Here is a 27348-nt window from a genome sequence, read left to right on the forward strand (position 1 = left end):
GGTTTAAAGCTCTTGGCTTTGATTTCTGGACTCAGCTTCCTTTCAAAACAGTAATTAAGTCTCCTCCATAGGCAGATGCTTGGGTTGAACTGCCAGGGAGCTCCTTGGCAATTTTTGCTCAAGCCTTTTTTTATGTAGACACTTCCTTGCCTCAGGGACCGTGGTGTCATGAACACTTTTGCTCCCTCACTTTTTTAAAGGGCTGTCTTCTGCTGAGAGGTGTTAATACCATTTGCAGAGACCATCTGCCCTCTTGCCAAGTTGGAGTTCTGGGGTTCTGTACGTAGCCTTGGCGCTTGCCAGCTTTTCAACTTCAGCAAAGTTTCTTCTCCTCTCTTTCCCCATACATTTCTAAATTAGGAATAGCAGTCAGCTTTTTGTACGGCTCTGTCAGTCCTATGGATAAATTCCGTATTTATTCTCTCTCACTCTCCATTTGATTCCCCACTGACTTTCGTATGTGCTTGTCTTCTCTTCTGGCCTTTTTCCCCCAAAACCAGTACTGTGCAAATAATTGATTTTTCAGTTTACTAACTGAACTGGAATGTCAGGATTTGAGGGGGTGATTCTTCATGGTAAAGTAAAAGACCTTTTAAAAAAACTCTTCAAAAATGAAACCTGACAGTTTTTGAAGCAGAGATACCACTTTGAAATGGGTGTGCTTAATTTCAGCATTTCAGCGCTTCAACTTGTCAATCTCAATTTGTAAATAATTTTTGATTGTCTCAAAACTCCATTTTCCAGCAGAGAAACTGTATGCCAAATAATAATAATAATAACAATAATAACAGTAGTCATCCTTTTCTCCCTAGGAGTGCAGTAACTTCCCATGATATTAGTTATTTTCTGTTAGCGGTGATTTTGCTTGTGTGTAACTCCATTTGCTTGTGAAGGCTTTTCAGTCAGAGACACTTTGTCATTGCATCTCTATTTTAGACTCCTGTTCACATTTTTAATCCGTCTCTGCTCTGAATAGCAAAAAATCACAGGAAGTTACAAGAACTTGGTGGAAAGGTGTGACCGTGCATTCTCCTAAACGTCACCAGGCATACGCCGCTGTCACAGAGAGTTAAGCTAAATGAACCTGGTATGACCATCCTATAGTCTTTTATCCTTTAGCATCGTGTCCCCCCAGCAATTTTTTGTCTTCCACGGTCTCAGAAGATGCCCATTATTCCTTTCTGGTTTGCCCAGAGTGAACCTGTTCATATGGCCTTTGAATGAAAGTTCAAATGCCTTTGACACATGAAAGCAAACCTCCATTTCTCTTCTTCTCCACTGGAGCGATCTCAGCATGGTTTGTAGTTGCTCTGTGCATTATGAGTGTTGTGACAGATTATCTTTCCATACCAAGGAGTTGTAACCAGCTCCTGCATCGACCGCAGCAGTGATTCAAATTACTCCTGAAACAGTAGTCGCTACTTGGTGTTGAAGTAATCGCTTCCAAAAAGCTGCAGTGATGATTCTCACTTCTGTGTACTAGACATCGTGCTTGGCCGTACTGTGAAAGGAAATTAATGGATTTTCACTGAAGTGCTTTGAGGACTTAACATATTTGGTACACGGTAAATGCTAGGTACTGTCGTTATAGAAAACTGTGTTCCGTCTTTTCGTTATTGTTTTGCTTCAAATAGACTTGAAATCTCTCAGTAGGGGTGGCTTACACCATTCACATAGGTCTGCCAGATGACAAAAATCAGAAGTTATAAGTAATACCTGTTTTCAGTGGAGTTCTCCAAATGGCAGAGTTGCTTCACCGCTCTCTGGACGATGAGCCAGCCAAGATTTCTGCGTGCTCTAAATCCACATAGCTCCATTAAAGTCGATACTGATTTATATCAGTGGAGGACCTGTCCTGGAGTATTCACAGTTTGATGACCTCCTCCTTTCAACAGAAATAAAGCCGGGTCTGAAAGAAACAGGAGTTAAAACCAGTTCAATTCACACCAATTCAGGGGAAGTGTGACCTTTCCCATTGCTATTATATATATTTAGGATTCTGTAAATGGTCTTAGAAAATTTTTAGAAAATTTTGTATAATTTGATAGTATGTTCCCTACCTGCTGTTAAGACGTAGGTTAACCACTTTTAGGATGGAAGGAAGGCAAAAACCCAGGCTATTAAAAACGTAGAGTTCGTGCTTGAATTCAGAGGTTATTACTGTGTTTCATCTCTTCTCATCTCACACTTGAATGTCAGCAACCTGGGAGTTATGCAAGATCACGTTTCCATTTTTTTCAAGAAAAAGTGTCTTTTCGAGCTTTCTGAAAGTGAGTTTAAAACCTTTGATAATTGGAATAATTCTCAGATAATTGTTTGTGTTTCAAAGTTCGCATGAAAGTGAGAGAGGTTGCTGAATCCATCTTTCAGATACAATTATTTCAATCCCTTTTCTATATGCAATATGATATAATTTTTAATTACGTGTTTGTCTACCATTTAGTCCATAGCATCATTTCGTCATTCGGTACAAAATGTTCCTGTTTTGTCCATATGTCAGGTTGCATAGTAGAGGAGACAACAGTTGTGTTGTATTTCTCCAAAGCTGAAGAGCGCAAGAGTGCAAAGAGCAAGTAGAGTGCAAGGAGCAAATAGCAGAGAGTGAAGCAAATAAATAATAATAATTTAAAAAAAAGTCGCATAGGCAGAGCAATTGATGTGTGCTGCCCTGGACAAATTAATTCTCATGCAGTTCCTGGCAGTGATTTCCGTTGTAATGCTGCCCGTCTTGCTAAGCCAGATTTTTCACAAAGGGTCGCTAGCTGCGTGTTCTCATTTTCCAGATTCCTGATTCGAAACTCTGAGGCCTCATTTGCAGAATTGCTGAGCACCCAGAACTGAAGTGAATGGTCAGTGTGATGTGAACTTGTTAACAGTTTTCAGATACTCTGAAAAAGTAGATCCTTGATAGCTGGATACCCAAAAGTTGACTAAGTAGTGCCCTTCTTATATTTCAAAAGTCCTGCTTTGTAATTTGAATTGCTATATGGTAATCTCTGTGAATGGTATAGTGGCAACAAACAGCACTGATGATTGAATAAAAATCTTCATTCTCACTTCAGAGTTTAATTAATCTTAGCAGCTCTTTATTGCTTTGTAGGCTACAGAGCAATAGAGATTATTGCCATTTTAGTAGGGAATAGCGAGTAGCTTCTCTGCATGTAGGCTGTGGTTTATTCCCCTTTCTGAAAATCTTCCTAGATGCCTGAGCAGAAAGTTAACTTGCTTGTGAGTTTTGACTACTTGAGAAACTCTTTCCCCCCTTTTTTAGGATGAATAACTGGGGCGTAGCATTAGAGCTTCATAGAAACCCTCAAGCCAAGCTCTCAGACAAACTCAGCAGTGCCTTGTTAGGTGACGTCTCCCCAGGCCTCACGAAGGAGAGACAAATCATCACATTTGAACTGCTGAACATCCCCGCATGCAAAATATTTCTGCTTGGACCATAAATTATTAAGCTCTCAGGAGTTTTGTGTTAGAAGTTGGAATAGCTAAAACGAGAGGAGCCTGCCTGTCTGCACTGAATGGTCTGCAGATACCCATGGAAGGACCTGAATGTCTTTAAACTGTGGCATAGGACATTCATTTTTAAAGTCTCCTTCCAGCCAGAGCTGCACTTCTCTCTGTATAATAGGATTCTTTCTAAAATCCCATTAAAGGCTTTTCTCCTTTTTTTTTTTTGTTGTTCATTTATGTGAATTAGGAGGCCGGTTAGCTCGACCGTTGAGTGTGGCGATAACAACGCAAAGGTCGAGGGTTCAGTTCCCGTTCGGTCCCCGTGTGTTGCCTGATCTAGTCGACACGTGACATCCCTGGCGACAGGGAGGCTGGATTAAATGATCTCTAAGGTCCCTTCCAGCTTAGGCCATTCTATGATTCTATGAACTTTCCTGTGAGAAAGGTACACTGTAGTAAGGTTTTACATGTTTGTGTTATAAGGACGTTCATATTTTTCATTAATTCATTTGACACCTGTAGTGCCGTTCCCTTATTTCTACATATCCATGACTGCATTGTGGAAGTATATTATCAAGCCATGTGGTATTTTTTACTCCTTGTCCAGCCCTTTTTTAGAAAAAAATTCTGCTAGTGATGCAGAAATCATACCAGGAACTGACCTCCTTTCTTGGCCTCTCTCCTCATCCCTTTTCCTGGGAGAATTCTTGTGCCTGGCTGTGAGAAAATAATGTCAGGGAAGCATCAAAGAACCAAAAGGAGATTTTCTAGTTTTAATGCAATACACTCAGGCACTGGGCCATATCCTCCACATTTGCTCCATACTCTCCTTGAGTGGATGTTTTGGCTTCTCCCTATTTTCTCTCAGCACATGCAATCCCCTCTCTTCTTGCCCGACTTTGGGTCCCGTTGCAGTTAATGCCATCGTTTAAAACAATAACTAGGGAAGAGGATTGCCTGCCAATTATTTTACAAAGGTTCACTTTTGATTACTTTCTAAGTGTCATACAAAAAACCAAAACAAAATGACAACAGCAGGAAGAGGATTAGTATTGATCATGTACTTTCAGTGTCAAAACCATTCTCTATTTGAGGTGCTCAAACCTCTTAAGGGTGAAGGGTGACTAAAGCTCCCCACATGTCTATAAAAAGTAGATTGTTTCATACAGGATGAGTACGCGTGAGCTACTGGACGAATAGAACTAGTACTAATCACAGACATCTTGGTTCTTTCCTGAATAATTTTTATCACTGTCATCAGAACAGTCACAGTCTGCCATTTACTTTTCTAACTTTTTTGGGGATTGCAAAATATGACAATGCTGTATATATAACCTATAAAAGAGTCACTTGCAGTATGAAGTTAACCTTTTAAAGATTCAGTATTTTGATTATTTACCATTCCATCTGTGCCTCTTAGATTACCAAGGCATTCAAAAAAAAGGGGTGACCAGGCAGTCAAACTGAAGAGCCATGAAAAGGTCGTGTTAAAAAATGTATAATGCATTTAGTGCATATTATTCTGTCTCTTAAAGACTTTATGGGGGATTAAAAACCTCATTCTTGTGACAGAGATCATAATGAGAAAGGGAAATGTCACAACATAAATTGATTTTATGTTAATGATTGTAGCAAGAATGGGATAGATTCAAATAGTACTTTTTCTGCTAAACCTACCATTCTGATACTGCAGCATTGTGCTGCTTCGTGGTTTCAGCATTCACGATACGTTCATGTCCCCCCCCATGGGGAAACGGGCGTGCTCATCTAACCTGCAGTTGCGGGAAGGAACAAAGAGCTGCAGTGTGTACAGTTTAGGAAGCCAGACCAATAGCTGCTCAGTGCCACCAGCATGGGTCCTCCTAGTTGGGTTTGGAGCTGAAGAACAAGCCAGTCAAAACCAAATTTGTCTCCCTGCTGGGCTCTCTGAGTGACTTTAATATTCATTTCCATTTCCTCAGTTGACGGGCTCTGTGTGGGTATCTGCTGGAGAAAACACAACTGGATGACTCCCAAGTGAACAAGACAGACAGCTTTTGCAGTGGTACTGCTGTGTTTGTCTCTAGAAGGTTTTAACTTCAGCAGAATAAGCGCAAAAACACTTTAGCAAGTAGCCTTATGGTACTCGTATAATATCTGGTGGGTTTGAAAAACGGGTTGATAAAGTAAGGTGGAGTTCAAAGCAACTAGTTCCTCTCTTAAAACTGCTAGTGATCAGGGGGTTGCCCTTTTATATTCTGCTTAGAAAGATACTGAAACGTGTTTTCCAGAAATGCCTCACTAGTGCTTCAGATGTTTCATAGGTAATTAGATAAGATGGAGAAGATTAATATCACTGTAACCTAATTCTAAACAAGACATCACGATACTTTATCCCAAAGCACTTTCTAACTATTATTCTTCTAGCTTTCTACAAATTCCTTGAGAATATAGTATAGCCTTGGGTTTATCTGCACGTGGACTCATTCTTGAAGGAAGCTGATATATTTTTTCCTGTTTGTAAATAACTTCATATGTAAATAAGCTCTTATTGATACTGTACAAGAATTCTGGGAAGATAGTAAAATAAAAACATAGATTTGCAGAAATTATTTTTAAAAAAATAATAATAAATAACATAAGGAACTGACAGATATCTACCAGAGACAAATAAATGGGAACAATCAATAATAGTGAATGGAAGCTTCCTCCAAGATTTGTCACATGTATGAAAAACAGTATGAGAGGGCAAGGTAGGCATTCAGATTTTGACTTTAAGTACCCGTTCATGTTCTCAGCTTTATGAAAGGAAGAAAAAGTAGTCAGTTATAACTTTGAAAATGAAAAATGTGATTGCTTGTTTTTACCAAATCGAACGTGCCATCTTTCCATTTTTTTGCCTCACTTTTAGCTTCTGCAACTTTGGGAGTCTAGATTAAAGAGAACTCAGGTGACTCTCTCAAGAAGCGTTGACATATATGAAGACATAGCTTGTTGTTTTAGTGAGAAAATCAATGAGAAAGTGATAAGGTTTGAGGCAGTGTGTGGTGTGGCAGTGAAAGGGGAAGAGATGTGTCTTTTCGTGCCTATTGCTATATCCTCCTTCCTAAGCTGTGTTCCTCTCCTCCAATGTGGCTCAGTCTCTTTCCCCTTTCTAGGAAAAGTCCATCTGCTTCTCTTCCACGTGTGAGCTACTCTGGCTCTTCAGCCCCGATCTTCCAGCCTGATTATATAATCTTCATTGTATGTTATATCTTCATTGTATGTTATCCCTCATCAACTACATAAGTAGCTTGAGGAAAAGATCATAGAATAAATATTTTTCACTTCATTCTAAATATTCACCCAGAAATCTGTGGAGGATTCTCTGCAGTATGAACTAATGTTCTTTCCAGAAGGAAGGCATGCTATTTAAGAGCTTATTGCATGGCTTCAGCATAAAACCTGGTGCATTTTTATTTGACTTTCATCTGATTTTAATTCAAGAATTTACTTGAATGTGTAAAGTCATTTCAATTAGTTTCTTCCCATTCTCTCTACAGCCCTATGAGTAATTGCTGCTGTCTGGGAAAGCGCACATCTTAATATTTTGGTAGACGAGATTGTAACAAGTGACTTTTTACTCTGATTTTCACAGACTGATAAATGTGATAAAAGGTAACTTTTCCAAGAAGGCCAGTCTCTTTGAACTTGCAAGCCCATGTGGCAAGTAAAAAAGGTTCTTGATTTATATTATTCCATGCGGAGCGTATTATGATTAGACTCCTAATGATGATGAAGTATTGCCATTAATACCCAAGGAAAAGAGACAGAAATTTTATTTCAAATCAGAGCAAACAGAAGATCTGCCCATATCGTGCAGCTTGACGCCAGGCTTATTTTCACCAAATCATATTTATTTCAATGAATGGCAAATAAAAAAATTACAAAGATAACATTTTGAGTTAAACCACTGACCATCATTTCCAGAAAATCTCTGTATTTTCCATTAAGAAGTTTATACACAGGGTGGAAAACAAAAGTGGATTAATATGCCACCCGTCAGCAGTCTGTGCCTGTAGATCCCTTCGGCTTATAATTGTTATTATGCTGCTTCACTGCACTCTGCATAAAGTGTTAAGTCTCTTGGTAGGGGAGTACATAGACCTCTGTTTATTCTGAGGAACTTGTGAACTACTGTAATTCATTTCAGAGTTATAGTTTCACTGTTTTTAAATTGATGTGGTTTTTTTACAAGGAAATGAACAGCCTTTTTTTTTTTTAACAAACCAATGCAATTTAATGCTTATAGTATTTATCTGCCTGTGGATCAGCAGCATAACACAGTTTTAATTACACCTACCACACTTCGTTGAGTTCTCTCATTCTGTAGCAAAGTCTTATCAGAGTAAAGGTCCATGAGATGTGTTGAGCTCTGCTGAGCCCAAAGTCACAAGGTTTGCATTCTCATCGTTAAAAGAAAAGAGCCAATCATTTATGCTTCTGTCTCAGAGGAAAGTGATACTTACTATTATATAGAGAATTAATGGGAAATACAAACTACTAAGTGCCTCTGTGGATAAGAAATCAAGTGCAAAACCTTCAAAAAAATATGATTAAAGAAAAAGGAAGGAAGTGTTGAAGCAGGTCAGGAACTCTATATTGAAATAATTATTGTCAGTTGTTCATTATGTATTAATTCATGGCTAAGTGGGTTTTACTACTTTCTTTGTGGTGCAGATATATTTCTTTGGCAGTAAGGCTTTGTATCAGACCTCTCATACTTAACTGCAGTGTTTTCTGAATAAATAGATATGAATTCATTGCAGCTGCCTTTATTGATGTTTCAAGAGACAAGGTTTCTAAGAGACAAGATGTTTCTAAGAGACAAGAGACACTAAGAAACTAGTGAATGGAGGTCACGCCTCATGGCAGAGACCTGCAAGAGCTTCTGCGTGTGCTGTCCCTGAGTCTTGTTAAATACCGAAGTTATCACAGCAGTCACAGAGTGAGGGAAAAAGCTTCAACAGCTATTCTTCAGTTGCTTCAACAGCATTTTTTCCCATTTCAGAATAAACCCCCAGAGAGGAATTAACTGTATCAAGAACTATTTTCCTGTGTTACGTTGAGATATATTGGAGGCTTTTTTAACAAAGACTGTGCAAAGTGTTTGCCAAACTTCTCACCATACCCGTTGAGCCTCTAAGTCAAGTCAGAGTAGCCAAGGTCAAGAGTCCTGTCTGGTCTGGGACACAATGGAGAGACGAGCTGAAAAGAGAGACCCAAGGGAAAGACTCTGAGGTTCCCTGGGCTGCTTGACCTGTCATGGGGAAGTCCCTGCAGTTCCTCCTTGGAGTTGGAGTTTTGTGGAAAGGGAAGTATTTCAGGGGGAATTCGAGGATGACTTTGGCACGTGTGATGTTGGAGAGTTATATAGGCTTAAGCTGTTGGGACATAGGAAACAAATCTGGAGCAAAGCAGACTTTGTTAGTTCTGTTACTTAGAGCACTATTTATTGTCTTATTTTTATTTGTCACTGTTGACTGATGGTAGTAGTTTGTTATTCCATTGGAAGAATAGAAATACACGTATAATACAGGAATGAGGATGTAATTTCAAGGATTGCTTAGGAAGGTTTAGTTAGTGATATTGACTTGAAGTGCATCTCTAAGCGACTGGAGAGAAGACAACCTGAGACAGAGATCTTCATCGATGTACTGTCATCTACCATTCTGTACTCCTTGGCATATCTTGTAACGTCTCCAAAGTCTGACAGCAGAAGTAGTACAGTACAGTAGTGTGGTACTCTTCTGACTACAGATGGACCAAGCACAGATGGCTGAATTGCATCCTGTACAGCCTCTCAGTTAAACAAATACAGAATAATTTCACTGATACTGCTAGGTTTTTTCACAGACTTACGGTGAAATAAATCATGCCATGGATTTTGGATTTTCTCATTACCTCCTCATCATCCATCCCAATCAGTGGGTGTTCTTCCTGACACGGTGCCAAATTGTTATATACGTTTTCTTCTCCTTTGCAAAATATATTTTATACATCTAGAAGGAGTTATAAACGTAGCTTTCTTTTAACAACTCATTTGCTTAAGTTAGTAGGGGAGTCAGATATTTGCTATGCCTGTTTGATATAAGCGCAATAAAAAAATGATTTCTAAGCAAAAGCTTAAAACCTACATAAAGCAAAGAAACAATATTGGCAATGCTAATTAAAAATGTGACAAACACAGGTCAGCAGTGTGGGCAATCTTGCAGTTGGTGCCTCAGAGCCTAATTATTATTTGTCTGGATTTGTGTAGCCGTCATGTTAAAGTTGAGTTTTGAGAAGCATTCTGAACATGACTTTGCAGGTGTTGACAGAGAGTTTCTGGCAGGTACGACAAAAAAAGCTGAAGACGCTTGTTTCAAAATTTAGCAACTAGGTAATTAGGGTTGTCATCCTTAACAAAGAGAAATCAATGATGGCTTAGTAGAGGTATGATTAGAAGTAAAATGAAAATTGTAAAGGGTCCTGAAACAGAGACTTAGAGTTTATATGTGATGCAGTGAGGCTGGTGGAAGAATGCAGACAGCAGAGGATGGCATGGTCAGCATCAGGAGCTGTGCTACATTAGCTTTGCAAAATTATCTTTGCAGAAGCTTTTCGAAAGGCTATGAAAAGGAGCCGGTGGGGCTCAGTAAGGCCAGAGGAAAGGGCAGGAGAAGAGTCGGGTGAAAGCTGCTTAGATGTGAGAATGGATTGGAAAAATCTTATTTGAAACCATTGTTTGCTGTCTTTGCAAAAGATTTAAGCAAAGCTGAAGTTTAAGATAGTCCTGAAAAAGGCTCCAGCCCCATGTAAAGGTAACAGAAAGAGGGTGGGAGAAGATCACCGATGAAGGAGTTTGAAGACTAGAGAGGAGTGATGAGGAAATCAGTTCTGCCTGTGGGGATCCTAAGCTGACAAGTTGGCATTTGTGAGGAGATGTATGAAACATGGACAGAAATTTCAGTTTGATGGGAAAAAGTTAATCCATCAGTCTTTCACACGTGTGTGTTGGAAACTGAACTGGGTTTGTGTTTGTCAAAGACAAAAGAAGGGGGTGGAGATAGAGGACCTGTTCTGATGCCGAGAGAAGAAATGGGACGTGTAGAAGACAGGCAGAAAAACGTGGGAGGGAGAGCCACGGGAGAACAAGATTCTTGAGAGAGCTGCATTGAAGATAGCTGTCACTTGAAGATACAGCGAAAGAGCAGTTGGCATCGGAGTTAGCCAGGCACGGGGCATTTGAAATGAATGAATCTGGCTTTACTGATGTGCAGAAAGTGGATACTGAGCTGGAGAGGAAATCCTGCTGGTGCTTTCAGATGGAACCCAAGGCACCAGATGGGGAGTTCAATGAGTTTCCAGACAATGGGAAGGTCGCTGGGGTTTATGGTAGAACTGTAGTAAGTAATGACAAATGATTTCCCATTTTACAAGAGAGAGGTCATCGTGATTCCTGTACTAGAGAGCTTTTATTCAAGAGTTACAAATTTATTCTGATGGCAGGGACAATGCCATAATTGGGAACATCTGTAGCATTTGCCCAGGCAACACCAGCTAATAAAAGACACATTTTTTAATTAAGTAAAATATATCAAACTGTTTGAAAGTGAACTGATGGTGAGAAAAGTGGGCATCATTTTCATTTTCTAAACAAGTAGAATGATGATCTTTAGAATTCAACACAGCAGCTATTGAGTTTTTTATTCTGAGATATCATAAAAGATGCGGTTGTACAACAAACAAAGCTCCCACAACAGCAACTGGGTGAAGAAGGCTCATTGAGATGTGGATAACTGAATTTCCTCTTAGAAAAAAAGTGATTGGCAGATCAATAACCAAAAAAATCCAGCTCTTGAAAAAATCTGTGCGTGTTCAGCTGTCCTGCAGATCTCAGTTCATCTCTGTGAGTGCTTCTTCCTCTCATAGGAGCTCAAGAATGACATTATTAATCTTCCTTGACCTATTGACCTTTACATTTATTTCCCAGAATATGGATTGACTTACTTTCGAGAGTTCCCATCTGCTGTACGTGCGTACATATTCCATCATACTGTACATAGAACATAATGTGTAGAGAATTATGTGCGTCCTTTTCCTTCTGCTTCTTTTAAAAAGTGCATATAGAGGGTACTGAAAGGGGAAAACAATAATTTTTTGTTTGAAAGCGTACCAGGTCAGGAACTGAGCAACCAATTCGTGAGCTGTGAGACACTGCCAGGCACAAGGTTCCCCTCCACGACCCTACCTGACGTCCTCTGTTCCCTGGTCTTATTGTCCCCTGATGTTGGCTCATATAACGTATCTCTCATGTCTGCAGTAAATCCCACCCCCAAAAAAAGAGTCTGTTCTTTTTATTGGGTTTTTGCTTGCTGGCTCACAGAGGTTACGCAGGCTACCCCAGCGCTGAGCTTCTCCCCACTAAATACTTCATTGCAGTAAGTTGTGTTGCCTCCGAGCTGTGTCCTGGTGACAGATGACAGGTCACCTCCACCTCTGGGGTGTCTTTAAGAAATTCTTTAGACTAATGCTTTGTGCTGCTGCTTGGTGACTGTTGGCTGTAAATACACTAGTGCCTGCATTCACATCTCAAGGATTTTGTGTTCAGCATCTCTCTGCTGTAGGAAAATATATAGACTTCTTTGCATGAAATATGGGTGCTCGCGATTTTTTTTAATTACTTCTGAAATTCCGTTGTGCAGTAATAAGGCCTTGTGGGCTGAGTTAGCATTTTTACTGTGTGATTTTGACAGTGCAATATAGTACAATTGAATTCATCAGATTTTTCCTGCTTTTTTGTTACAACAGTTTTGAGGATCTCAGTTAAATCATCCTCTTTGCAGACTGATAGGTAGGGAAGGAACTTATTGCTCTGGGTTTAAATTATCTTTCTGGAAATTGATTTTAATACTTCCTTTTCTTGTTTGTTTTGGTTTTTGTTTTTTTATGAAGTGGAAAACAGTATATCTGATTCAACTGTATGTTTTCAATATATTTTCTATTTTCATCTGTGTTTGATGAAACCTGTTAAATTTTCCTCACTTTTTGCACTTCAGAGATCTGTAGGAATAATTTCTTTTCTTCTCTTTGTCAGATAATTTCTCCAGGAATACAAAGAAGGACTGAGGGTTTGTTTTACTTTTCCAAAAGAGAATCTGAGCCTGAACTCTTTCATACATGAGCTGTTTTTTCCTATGGTTGTGTAGCGTTCAGCATGATGACTTTTTCAGGGGTGCCAACTCCTCACCTATGCAGTGCTGGACTCTAGAAATTTGGCTAATGGTCAAAGTCTTTTGAGGACCAGTGTGGTACTGTCTTTTCCATAAGCACAGTGATGTTTCATTGCTGCTTTCTAGGAGTTAAAATGGTCTTTTCCAGGAGCCCTGATGAGCTGAGCTCCCCTGAGGCTTCTGGGCTTCAGCTCTGGAGCAGAGAGGACATTTCCCTCGAGCTCAACTCCAGCTCCTCAGTCCTCAAGGTCAAGCAAATTTTCAGAACCATTTGTGACTTCCTGGCTAGGATGAGGTGCTCTCTGCTCAGGGTGTGTGCATGTACTTTGAGTCAGGAGCATGAGCCTCTGACATTCAGGCTATTTTCCAGGAGCCATTGAACTAAAGTTTGGGTGATTTAATACCTGACTTGGGGACACCAAAGTGCTGATCATGCTGAAGGTCACATACGATCGCTCTAGTCATGATGGATATGAGAGCAGAAGGCAGCTTGGGGGAAAACTTTATTTTTAGAAGAGACACCCTAGGATGCCACCGTGCTTGTGGAATATGTAGATAAATGTGTAGTGCAGGGAATTGGTTCTTTTCTTCATGTCTTGTTTAGTAGAATGTAAAAAGGATCTGTATCTACATCCAAGGTGTATTCAGCCTGGAGAACTGCAGACACTGCTTGCTTTGCTCTTGCTAGAAGGTGGACAGTAAGGAAAGAAAGAAGGGGGAGAAGTGTTTAATCCCATGTGTGATGCTTCTTAGATAAATAACTTCCCAGATTAGCTATCAAACCAGTAACTACTACACTCCATTGTGGTCTGCAGCTGCATATGCAGTTTTGGTTGAACCTTCACATTTTCTCTGAAGAACTGATGATGTTTGGATACCAATCAAAATTAAATTTTCTCTAAAGGGACACTTGTTTTCTCATCTCTTTTTCTACAAGCTTTCAATGAAACCATCAGCAGGAAATGCGATAGCATTAGCTGTGAGTACAAAGAGGGTGCTGGAATAGAAGCTGGAAGCCAGCCATTAACTGTGGCAAGCTCTCCTCTTCTCACAATGTATCACTTGTTCTTGAAAGAATTTTAACATCCTCTGTATATACCCTCTCTAGATACACTGCTGGAAATGCGTAACGTTCCTCTTAATAACAACATTCCATTATTTTCTATCTCACAGTTGTCAATAAATCATTTGTTAAATGAATCAGGCCTTGTGAACTTGTACTGGCAAGATTGATTTCTGCATGACTTTTCTTTAGGAAATGAATTGAATCTTAGAAAGAAAAATGTGTGCACGGTGGAAAAGTGTACTTTCACAGAGAGGGTATTTATGATGAATAGCAGGAAGATAGAGTACCCATGCTTCAAAGAACACATTCTTGTAATGATGCACAGTACTAATATGATCTGAAGTAAAGATGCTAAGATCAGAAGCTTTCAATGCAGACTGATTACCATTTCCTTTGAAAGCATTATTTACTGTAAATTCCCGAGATACTTTTAGAAATACATTTAGTTCTTTCACTATAATTTACATAAGTCCTTATTTTTTTGTCTCTCCTCGGTATCTGTCAAAATAATTGGGCTTTCAGCAGTGCTTTTTACAGACAGGTGGGTATGAAGCCAAGGGTGATTTTTTCTCTTTACTGCCTGCCTTTTCGACAGCTGAAGGAGGCTCCTGTTACACTACTTGTCTGGGGGTAGCTCTGCTATTCTGCCTCCTATGCAAAGAAGTGAATGTGTGTGTCCTTCACTTGTTACAGGGATACTCAAGTCCAACCTCAGTGAAGGTTTCGGGAAGAAGAAAAAAAATATATTTCCCTGTGACTTCTCTAAGATTTTCTTAATGCTATAAATGTATTTCTCTTACAGTTAGTTACTGGGAGATGCAGCAAATTAACAAAACATTTTCACAAACTGATTTGTAAAAATATTTGAGAACTTGAGACTTGAAAGAAGTGTGAATTTCCATTTGTCACACTGGAAGGCTTTATACTGTTTTTATGTGGGAACAGGGTGGAGAAGTGCTTATTACAAGAGGCACAGCCCCACTGTCCTGACTGCTGTAGCTTAGTTTGAAAATGTTGGGTTGACTTCCAAACCACCAGTTAGCCAAGGAAATACTATGCAGTGAGCTGATATCTACCCTAGTCTAATTTTTGTGAGTATAAATCTCAACTAGTCCACTTGATCTATATATAAAGTAATTCTTTCTATGCATTTCACCTTCACCATGGAATAAAAGAAATGCTGTGTCCTGATAAAACAGTACTCCAACTGTCAGACTGTGGGAAGTACCAGCAGATCATTCGTGTCTGCTTTCTTCCACAAAAGTTTAGCCAACTTCAAAGCAAATTTTCTCAGTTACAAATAATGTCATTATTTAAATAGCTGTGTATTCGGCAGATTTTTTTCTTGGCTGATTTCTGTTGTGTTTGGTTGTTGAAATATATATCAGCATTTCTACTAAAAGGGAATACCTAATACAAGTATAAACTGTGAATGTTTGTATTAGCACTCCTAAACTTATTTGTACAAGTCTCTTACATGCTCATTATTGGCACAGTCATTGGGGAGTGTATTTCAACTGTTTATTCCAGCCCCTCAGATAACACTGCAAAACACTGCTCTGTTGATGCCCATGACAAGTGCTGTGTACCTGCCCAAGTGTTTCTTTTCTGGATGAAAGATTATCAGTAGAATCAAGGGAAGCATTAAAACTTCCTCAAATCAAGTTACTCAGAATAGTTGTAACTGGCCTGATAGGTAACTTTTCCAGCTTCACATACAGGTTTTACCCTTAATTAGTATTACTCATGTGTAGGTTTACTCATTTGGACTTACCCATCCAGCTTTAACACCAATACTTTAAGCCATTCCACAGATGACGTTTTAAACAAGAGTTGATGATCAAATTTACTGAGTCCTTTCAGGACCAAGTTTATCAACCAAGTGATCTGAATTAACCACCCAAAAATGAAACAACCCAGTTCTACCATCAGCTGCCGTGTGACCTCGTTGGCTAGCAGAGGACTGAAATTTGGGAATGCTATCATTCTGAAGGTAGTAATTGTGATTATAGTGTCTGGCTCTTTCCACTAGACAAGTAGAATTATACTGAGTGTGTAGCTTTGTGGATACCAGCTATGACCAGTCATAGCACACATAGTAGAAAATTATTTTTAATCCTTTGCAATGAGACACACGCAAAACAGCCTGTGGTTATTAGGTTATAATCAAATAAGGGAACTTTGTTCCTTTAATGTGTATAATGAATGCTTTTTCTGAAAATGAGAGGGATAGCGAGTATTATACTAGAGGCCCGTAAGTCTACAGATATTTTGATGTTTTGCTATTAATGCCCAAGAACTTGTAGCGAAATGAGACAAGTACATTCCAGCTCTGTAGCGAACTTAAAAAATGCAATAAAACCATAAGGGGCAGAGTGTGAAAAGGTGTCCTTGCATCTTTAAGGAGCATCAAAGGAATAATGAAATCTAAAATGTGCACAGCATTTATATATCCAAAAAGCCTCTCAGTGTACTGCACCTAGAGAAATCAGACTCCACTTTCTGTTGCACCCAAGTAAATTCAGAAGCTTGGAAAACCAGAACCAGCCCCATAGTCTACTTGGAAGAGTATGGTGTGACTGGGTATGAACTGGACAGCCTGATAAAGGAAAAAATCTGGGCAAAATACTGGTTTAACTAGAGGAGAAATTTCTGTAGGGAGAAGCCTGTCAGAAGCGTGGCCTGGCTGTTCAAAGTTAAAAAGCTGCCACTGGAAAGCTGCTGCTCTTTGCAGCGTAAAATTTTATCTGGAGCTCCAAATCCTCAGTTCTACAGGACGCCTTGCTTGACCTTTCACAAAATCTGTTAATTGCAAACACGTTGAGAGCATTTCTCCGTGGCCGCTCTGATTAAATAATAATTCTGAATAAATTAAATGATAATTCTGATTAAATAATAATTCTGAAAATCGCTTCTGCGGGCTGCCGGGCGATGGATGTGGGAGAACCACACCAGATCAACGTTCAGACAAGTGCCAAGGCCCCCTCCCAGGACACTGCTCTTTCCTCGCCCGTTTTTTTCAGCAGGTACAGTTTCACCTATTTGATTTTCTGCAGAAAGCCTAAGTTTAAATTGTATACGGATTGTTTTCACTTTGGTTTAAGCCATCAGCAAGTAAGCATCTATGTTTGGGAAAAGGGTTCTACTTCCCAGCCCACCTTTTTGCCTTTTCTTTGCTTTTTTTGTTCACAGGCTTGTCTGTGCTTTGGGAATATGATAATAATTGCTTCTACAAAGGCTTACGACTACCCTACAATACACCTTGTCACCCTGGCTGCTTTCAAAGCTTTCTCAGCCACGGTTCCAAATCTTTCTCTCTTTTTTTTTTTAAAAAAAAAAAAACACCACACAAATTCCTTTCACACAAGGCATTTTTATCCTGTTCAGGATTGCTCAGCTTATGGTTTTCATAATGCCACAGTATGGTTTTGATGTCACATGCCACTTTTTTTTTGATGTTAAATATTTTAGTAGTGCAAATACTTTAAAAAAGACATTTTCAATAAGTCGTATCCTTGAATACACAAAACTTAGTCCTCCCTCTAAAAGAGTATAAAAATACACAAATGTGCATAAAAGGCTGAGAAAGGAATTGACATTTCTTTAAATGATTCTTCAAACTACGCATTAGTAGGAGATTTTTGCAACTCCATTCTGTACCTTTTGAAGTTATTGATTCCCACAGCATCTAAGTGGCCAGGTGCTCATTAGCATGTTCATCTCGTACTTTTCCTTATACTGTTAAATGTAGTTTTGTAGCTGTAGGAGATATGTGTCACAGTAGGTAAACAATAGACAGTGGGGTTTTGAGCCTTTTTTTTTAATCTACAGCCTTCCCTGACACTCAGCTCTGCTTAGCTATCCTCTTTTTAATCCTGGAGGAGTTTGCTTTGTGCTGCACCCCAGCTCTTCAGAAGCAGAGGCCATAATGGCTGAAGCATCAGTGACTCTCTCAGACAGAAAAAAAACCAAAGCTTATTAAAATTTAAGCTCCACCATTTTTTTCCTGTCTAAATCCATGCAAGATCTTGAGTAAAGGAAGAGGTTCTCCCACATTTCACCCCCAGTGAAGGTCCTGTCCTTTGGGGAGTTCTGCAGTCCCTACTGCTCACACTGCAGGGGTTGTCTAACCAGAAGCCAGACTCCTCTTTCACCTTCACAGTCACCTGTGCGGGGAAGTTTATTTCTAAACGCCTTCGTTAATGCATTTGAGCGTCGATGAACCAACCCAGACAAGTGTGCTGCTAATGTCCTGATTGCCATCCTCTGCTGTGACGTTAATGACACTTCAGTGGTGTAGCAGTGGTTCCAGTGAGATCCTATTCAGATCTTTAGCCCATTCAAATTTGATTCTCAAAACACGTTGCATTTCCTCGCTAGAATTACTCCTTCTCTTAATTGTTTCCTATTGCCCTGAATTGCATTTCTATTCTGTATTCCCTGGTGGTACGTAGGCATTTCTTGATTTTGCAAGGTGCAGTAATGCAGAGAGAGTTCTGATTTCCTTCCAGGGGATCTCTGCAAGTCACCGGGGAGCTGTGTTGTCTCATTTGCACTTTCTTATTGAATTTCAATCAGTTTTCCCAACAATTTGCTGGAAGAATTCCTGCGGGATATCTTGAAATGCTCCTAGCTCCATGCTGTCCAACAACTCCTCATTTTCTCTTCTAGGGTTGTCTGTGTTTTCTCATTTGGGAATAATTCACCACATGACAACATTTTACATTAATGAAGCCCTGGTGGTATCAGATGTGATAACATTCAGTAGGGAACACAGAAAATAAGTACAGGGATACACAGAGTATAAAGTAAAAATCAGCTGATGTGCAAAAAAAGTTAATGAGGAGGAAAAATAGTTTCTGCTAGCGTATGCTGACTCACAAGTATCTTCTCTCTATCCTGCTCAAGCATGGGCAAATTGGATTTATCTATCACTTTCCAAGGGTCCCTGAGGAAGCGAATAAAGATGGTGGACTCCGGTAAAAATGAAGTGAATCTTCCCCTTTTTCTTTGTATAATGGAATGCCAGTTCCTGGAAGAAAAGGAGTCTTTCTAATAAATTCCTGGGTCACTCTCACAGCTTTTAGGCGGTATCCTAAATCACAGCAAGGACTCCAAGAAGGATGTAGGGTGTTTATTTTTCCTGTAGGAAAGCTGATCAGTCACGGTGCTTACTGGCCCTCTGGAAATGCCCCGTGATAGATTCCTGTGGGCTGTTTAACAGGGGTGCTGCTCTTGCAGTTCTGTTGCAATATCCTGCTCTTGGTTTCTTCAGGTAGCAGCAGTGGTCATTATAATAAGGGTGGATAGCCCAAATATTACCAATATCTAGCAGTCCAGCACACACCAGCATTTAGATCTTGCTGGCCACAAAAATAATACCTTTTTTCTCGTTAAAACAGACTAACAAGAAAAGCCCATAACCGTCTGGGAGCTCATGAATTTTAGATTTGAACAAACTTACAGAGATGGATTAGTGTCAGAATACCAAACTCTGTGAAAAAAATCACTTGTTCTGCGAACAACTCAACAAATCATGCATTTTGAAAGCATGGTATCAAATAATAATTAATATCTCTGTTTACTGTGAGACTTTACAACAATGATCTACTGACATTGTTGGGTTTTTTTCCCTAATTCCCTAATGTGATTCCTCAAGGAACTGTAAAAATTGGAAGTCTCTTACATTTAATTTCATATATAACCATATTTTTCAACTTATTTTTTGGGAAGTGTTGCATGTGCTCATGCTCTAACATAGGCAGTCTGTGATACCATCTTATGCTTTTACTTTGTTCTATGTATATAATCTTAAAATTTATATTCTTAGCTGTGGCTTCCCCTCTCTGATTGAACATAAATAGATCGGCACACTTCTTCTCAAACACTGTCAAATTACTAATTTTACTGCCCGAGTTTTGCTCTTTCAAGCTCAAGCAGCTGCCCTTATCATCAACAGTTCAAGTTATTTCCAACTATTGTAATTCAGAACAATTTTGCTCTAGATCAGAATCTAAAATTTCTCTCAATTTAGCTCTAGAAAGTGGAGAAAACCAACCTCCTGCACGTAGCGAAAAGCAGGTTGTCTTAACGCTTTCAGGCGTGGCTTTGGAAGATCTGTAGGAAACAATTCCATCTAAAACTCAAGTGTACACACTATGTACGCCTGAAAATAACCATCCCTCAGTTCCCTCATTTTAACCCCAGTGAGTTTTGTTTCTACTCCTAACTATTCTTTCAGCTTTGCTTGTTTATTGTTTTAAATGCCTAAGAGTACAATATGGGCTAAGCTGTTAGCAGCACAGCCCAGTGTCTGTTAAAACCTCTCATGTGAGCTGTGGGTCTGCTGTAAACACTGCTTTAAAAACAAACCAACGTTCGTTTTTTCAAAGAATTCATCACTGTTGCCAAAGCTGACCGATGCTTGACAAGCCACGACTACAGCTCACTGGCATCTTCCCTGAGAGCCAGGGCAGAAGATGCTGGGTGCGTCCGTCTGTCTGCACAGACAAGGGCATCCCTTCAGGGGAGACTGTAAAAACCAGAGAGCAAGGAAAGGAGGGAGGGAGGCAAGAGGGGGCTTGACAGCTCTGCTAAGACTTTTTTCATCCCAAACACAGCACAAAGTTCCGGAAAAGTCCAGTGAGACATTTTTATTTGCTCTGGTGTGGTTTTCAGTTGATATAACTTTGTCTACTCCTTCCACACGATATGACAGAATTTGAATGAGAACATTAGGGTGAGCTGGCAAATTAATTTCGAGAGGCTAAGAACCATGCAGGAGATAACGTTTTTCGTTCGTACTCGCCATGGCCAAAACATCACAAGAGACATAACTCCCGCAAGCCTTTCCACCCAGTTCTGACAGACCCCCAGCACTGTTATAGTTTGGGTGTATTTAAAATAAGCCTTAAGGCTTCTTAAGCGCCTGGCAAAGATGAACTTGCCCAGGCTTTCACAATTAATGCGAGCACAAAAGGAACTAGCATTAAGTACTGTGAAAGCAGATGTACGCTTTGCCTGCAGCTTTAGAGAGTGAGCTTTGTAGCTCTCAATCTTTTGTTTATGCAGTCCTAGCTGAGCTTTGTGTTTTAAATGTGCCATTTTAAGGAAGCTTCAGATGAAAGCCTGTTTCATCTTCCCAAGTAACTCAGCTGCTCCTGCAATCACCTCAGAGCCTGATCTGCAGGATCTTGGCATCTGCTGCTGTATTTATAAGACAAGGCAAAACAAGTGGCAGAAGGATCAGGGATGGCAATCAGCATAGGTGTCAACCCTGTGGAAGAATAGCCAGCGAATCCTAAAAATGCAGGACGGCAAGTGTACCCATGTAGAACTTTGTTGTGAAACACTGGTGACTGTAGGAGAGCTTTTAAATGAAAGATGTTCATTTATCAAACCAGCGAGGCGTGTCTGGAATGCAATGCCTTTCCTTACAGCAATAGCAAACAATCCATTCGTTTCTACTTCATAAAATTATTGGTATAATACTTCATTTTTTATTGTCGTAAGAACTTGCCCGAGGCCTCAGCGAAAAGAGCAAATTAGAGCGTCGCCCCTTCCAACCAAGAATGCCGAAATATGTGTGAAGGTAATTATTGCCACAATTGCATCACCGGAATATCACCAATAAAACACCCGGAGTTATCTACAAGTCACATACACGTGCGCAGGTTTCTAAGCACATGTGTGTAGTTGCATTTGAAGGAGAGGGTTAGCAGAGCAATGAATTTATCTTGATGTTTACCTTCAGATCAGCTCCTGCAGCAGCTGTTTTTAGAACATACTTTGTGTTTTGCGTGACTGGGAGCAGACCTGAAGCCTGAAAGCTGAAACTTTTTTCTTTTTTTTTTTACTTTAGTTCTAAAGCCTGTTGTGGTAATGTAGAAATAATTATAGCAGGGAGAAATAATTTGTTGACTTAACTACAAGAGAGAAAATGTAGTGATGTTTGTCATAGGAAGCACAATTAAAATTGCCACATTTTCTTTTTACACAAAGAATAACATAAAAATTTGTACTTAGTACAAAAGATGAGCTTTATCTCCTGTCAAATTCCATGCTGATGCATTTACATCAAACATTACACAGTGTTATTACAGTGTTTTAAAATATGTATTCTGCCATAAAACTTTGTCGTGTTAGCCTTCAAAAATACAAAAATGAGATCTTGCCTTTTTCCTTCTGATTTCTTGAAACTATGGCTCTCCTATTTCGAACTGGAGGAATGTAATATCACTGTTGGGCAATGTCACGTGGGTTGGTGCTGTGTCCCATTTTAATCAAAACTAAATGGACTTTTCCTCCAGGCTCACAGGACAAATGACTGAACCATTTGTTAAAAGTTGTGTCTCTTACAAACCCAGCTGCCTTTCTGCTGGCGAGCCGAGCAACAGTGGAGCGACTGTCCATGACTGCGTCCACTCCCTCTTGCTGCTCAGGGAGCTCCAAGTGGGCTCTCTTGCAGCCTTTTTGCATTTCTTATTCGCGTTACGTGGCTGGTCACCTCAGTCACAGCACGTTGATTCTGCTCCGTGGCAGGACATTTGCATCTTTTTAAGCAGGTGATTCAAAGTTAGCGTCACGTCTCTAAGCTGAATTCTGACATGGCAGATTTGCTTTGCATGGAAAGGACACTAACCTCAGTAGCTAAATGTGCATTTTTTAAAGCTTCTGCTTGCTTTTTTTTTTTTTTCTTTTTATTTCCCTGCATTTCAAATTTCCTTTCCTCCACAGTACAGAAATGGTTGAGCCTGCCCAGGGAGGTGGTTGAGTCGCCATCCCTGGAGGTGTTTATGAGATGGATAGATGTTGTGCTGCAGGACATGGTTTAGTGGTGTTGATGAGGCAACGAAAAGGTTTGGGCTCGATGATCTTGAAGGGCTCTTCCAACCAAAACTGTTCTATGATTCTGTATTCCACTTGGGCATTCCAAGAGTAGGGAATTTGCTCCTCAATCTCTACCTGAGAGTCTACTTAGTATTGTATAACAATAATATGGACCTGAAGAACCAGTCACTCCACGTGTAACAGGTACTATCGGTAAGAATTATTATCATAATAACAACAATAGTAATGATACGGCAATGGATGCATGCCAGGTAGACAACAGAGAAGTGCAGTGACATTAAAACGTGTCACATGCGTTTTGTGAATCTGGTGAATAAACAGCTTGTTTATTATGAAATGCGCTGTAATTATCACTGTAACTTTTTTCCGGGCAATACGGACTCTGTGCTTGTCACGTGGTGCCAGAGCATTATGACAGCAAGTGAGACATTAACGCAGTAATGCACTTCCTTAATATAAAGTTTTGTTTAGAGTTAACTGCAGGATAAGATATAAAGCTTATTTTGTTAGTGGCTGGGGATTTTACAATATTGTTTTGCTAGGCTGGAGTAAAAATGGCATGAGAGAGAACATTCAGTATTGATTTAATCTTATGCTTCTACTAGTAAATTCAGCTTTAATGCTGATTTCTGGCACTGAGAACTTCTGAAAGTCCTTACCCGAAAGAGTGAAATTAAATATTATACTGTTAAATTTCACCACGAATGCGTATAGATTAGTATCTGTAGAGCTGAAAAAGTCCATAATGGAAGCATGCCTATAAAAACTGAAACCTTTACAGCATGCTAATGGCTTTCCGTTAGGTCAGATTAATGTTTTCTGCTAGGTATTTAGCAACTGTGCTTTTAGTTTGTTAGGAAAAAATAACTGCTGGACCAGTTGGTTCACCCTTGGGGATAAATTTGCATGCAGGAATGTCGTGGGTTGTGAACGAGTGTCATCAAAGGGCATCAGCGGTGGAGGATCCAGGAGGTGATGTTACGTGGGGACCTGGTGTCAGAGAGCTGCTAAGGCAGAACTTACAGGGACATTGCCAAAATGACAAGGATGAGTGTGGTTTTTTTCTCCTTTTTGAAAGGTGGAGGAAATTAATTGAAGCTGGGTTCTCTTATTTTGAAGAAACTACACACAGAAGTGAGAATGCACGTTTGCATGTATTTTCACTTGTGTCTCTTCCCAAGCACTTTTAAATGGATGCTGGCAGTTCACTGGACAGATTTCAGTTGCTAGAGAGAGGCTGTGGAGAGGCTCCTCCCTTGGTGTTTTCTCTTCATCACAGATTTTTTAATCAGTGCTTCAAATCCTCTCAATATCCATGTTGTTTGCAACCTCGGTATTCTCTCCTTCTAGATCTTGAAATAGCAAGAGACCCATTATCACATTTCTTCCTCCCACAGCCCTATCCTTCTCATCTGAGAAATGTTACTTGAAGCTTCTATTAATAGTAAAGAGGTACGTTTGCACTGTATTTTTCATGAAGAGGATTCTTAAAAATGCTTTGTAACTTATACTAATGCAAATTTATATAGGAGGATTTGACATCTGAGGTTCCTCAGAGCTATACTTCCTAATTGTTTGATATGTAACTAATGGGCTCTACCACCAGGAGTAAATCATTAAGTGCTCTGATTCCTGGATACCCAGCTGGAGGCTGGACCTGACTTTGTGCTAAACTCATGCCCTCTAAATGTCAGTCCACTTTAAAGTGTTTAAAAGAATGTATCTCAAACCAAATAAATTTGGGATTATTAGAGACTTCTGAAGATGTTCAAATGCAATAAATAAAATAGAATGCAGTTCCATTAGGTAGCAATGCAGAATCTTTTAAACCATGCATGGTAGCATTAAAATAAAATTTAATAGAAGAAACGTAAAATAATACTTCCTCTATTTCAATGTGCATGAGAAAGTAAGATTGAGGGCATGAAATACTTGAATAGAAATTTAACTGACCTTTGAATTAAATTTTTGAAGTCTCATGAGGAAATTTATTATTCACCACATATTAACAGCACAGTTGGTTCCTGTTCTGCTCAAGAAACAGCAGTTATTCTCGTGAAGAAAGACTGCAGTCCTGAGAGAACCTCCACATAATATCCACTATTGAATCATCCTGAAGCAACATACTTAAGAAATACCTCAGTTATTCACAAAAAAAAACCACTTTCGAGAATGCAGAAAACTCCAGTTTGGGGCTTATTGTCAAGTCATGCATCAGGGCAAATTCCAAAGGCAATCTGCAGCATTTGTGGCATTTTGTGGACTTGTCGGTGAAAACAAGAGAAAACTGCATCCACGGTCCACGTTTAAAGACTGACCTGAGAGTGAGTGAGCGAGGCAATCTTTGAGGAGACTACAGCATAGAAAGGGCTGAAAGCCTACCCTTGCTCCATCAAAATCCAGAGAAATACTCTCAGGGAGGGACGGGAGCAGAGAGAGGTCCTGTGTCTGCGCAAGGGGCCGTAGGGTAGAACCGCCCTCGGGTAGGTCCTGGAGTGCAGCACTTGGGTAAGGGCAGAGTTGATGTAAGTAGGAATGTATATGGTAAAACTGGCTCTCGACAGGGTTAGCATTACAGCCAAGCAAAAAAAAACAGTAATAACTTCATTACGAATGGCATTTTACAGATACTGACATGTTTGATTGGCTGCACTACACAGAGAAATCGTTTCAAGTCTGGTTTACCATTAATTAATTACTTCTGTTCCACATACAATCCCATTTTCTCTTGCAATTTAAAAGTGTGGGTTCAAATTACCTGTCAATGCAATTTAAACCCAATGACTGCTGTGCAGAATGTTTTTCAGAGACATTCGTTGCTCACGGGGAAGGCGATTCTGCCTGGTGCTGAAGCTGGGAGAGGAGGTGAGGTGCCCCAAGCTCCTGCACAGGTGGGATGGCATCGCGAGTTGGAGAGCAGATGCAGTAACCCTCACAGCATTTGTCTTACTTTAGGTTTTTGTGGTGTCTAGAGTTGTCTTTGTAATCAGAAATGCACAAATCTGAATATAAAACCAACCCTAGAGGATATTTTCCTTTTATTTTATTTTTTTCTGTGACTTGTCAACTCTGTGAAGCTCAGTCTACCTGCACAGCAGGCACAGTGAGTGTATGAGGAGGGCACAGGAGTGGGTGTTTGTAGTCCAGATTTCCAGACTTGGCTTCCTATAGATGTCGTGTGCAACAATAAATATTTAATAACTATCCGTTTTGCATAATAAAACTGTGTTACTGATTTCTTGGACAACTAAATCCTCTGTTTTTCACCCACTTGATAAGTCAAAGCTGTGTTTATGTGCGAGGTTGTGACTGGAGATGCATTTGTGAAATACTTGGAATACGTGGAGAACCTGTCATGTATGAGTTATTGGCTGAACCACACCTACTAATTATGTGCTATATTTCTCCTTTTTTTACCTTTGCAAAACTGACTTTCAAAGGACAAGACAAGGCTACTTGGCAGAAGGAAAGAAAATATGCTGCCTGCTTTTAACTCTGAAAGATGATACCATTATCTGTATGTTCCTTCTCAGACAACATTTGTGAAGGCACGTTATTGAAAAGAAGGTTGTTATGGACTCTTGTGTTGCTGGAGTTGCCTAATAATATTTTAGCAAAAATTAGGTCTGATGAAAATCAGCTGATGGAAATTCAACAGGGAATAGAGGAACAGCACCTCCCATCTGATGTAAAAGAATATCTCCATCACTCCTTACAGGTATTTAGATGCCCAGCTCCTGTTGAAATCAGGGCATGATGGAAATTTCTTTATGTTTATGGTTCTCTTTATGTTTATGGATCTAAATTAGGAAAATAAGAGATTGCTTGCGACTGTTTAGATCCAGTTAATTCCTGAATATTTATTACCTATAAAATTAGTTTTCTTCCTTCCACCTCAGTCCTTGAGGCAACGTCTCCCGATGGGGGCTTTTTAGAGGCAGGATGATGGAATTTGTTCTGCTATTGCTTCTGTTGTGATTTTTCTCTGATAAAAGACTTTCTTTGTGAGTAACAGCCAAGGAACAAAAGCGGCATGAGATGTTCCTTATAGAAGAAATGCCACAGTGGGCTCAAAAGTCCTATCACTCTTAGATTTTTATCTTGACTTGCAAAGATAAGATAGTTTACAATGAGTAAAATATAGCATTCGTTTAAGTACGAAAAGAAAGTGATAAGCTTTTTCAGTAACACAAGCCACTTTACATTCAATGTTGCATCGTCTCCCATTTATTTTACACTAATTGTTGGCTTTTTTTCTTTAAGACCTGATTTTTCCTTACCTGGACTCACCCTTAGTGGGATAGCGATCTTCATATGATTGTCTTTTATAGGAAAATCTGTCACTTTCGGAACTACAGAAAAATGAGAAAATCTGTCTTTTTCTTCCCCCCCTTCCAAATGCTGGAAAACTTTCCACTTATAAAAAACCTACAATGTCCTGTTTTTAACTTCAGAGTTATTTCTGACCCAACAAAACCCCTTGTGAGAACAAACAAGTACTCATCACAGCCACAAGATATCAGCAAGTTCGTTGCAGTCATTGGAGCAGTGAGTTTAACTTGGGAAGACAAGATGTGGGACCCAATTGTTCTTCAATAAGGTGAAAGGAGGAATATTCTAATGTGCAGTGAATTGGAGAAGACATATTGTGGCTTGCCCTGTGAAGGATGTCTGCCTCTATGGCATAAAATCTTGCTCTGTGTTCCAAGAACTGGCATTTAAAATGTAGAATGGGTGCACAGC

General features: G+C 39.7%; 1 protein-coding gene across 1 annotated transcript in view; it reads left to right on the plus strand.

Annotated features, from left to right (window-relative positions):
• Positions 1 to 27348, plus strand: part of SPOCK1 (sparc/osteonectin, cwcv and kazal-like domains proteoglycan (testican) 1) — a 268007-nt gene that overhangs the window by 225290 nt on the left and 15369 nt on the right. The gene's annotated exons all lie outside the window — the stretch shown is intronic.

Source organism: Apaloderma vittatum, unplaced genomic scaffold (assembly GCF_000703405.1).
Source record: "Apaloderma vittatum isolate BGI_N311 unplaced genomic scaffold, ASM70340v1 scaffold4850, whole genome shotgun sequence".
In the NCBI taxonomy this organism is placed as follows: domain Eukaryota; kingdom Metazoa; phylum Chordata; class Aves; order Trogoniformes; family Trogonidae; genus Apaloderma; species Apaloderma vittatum.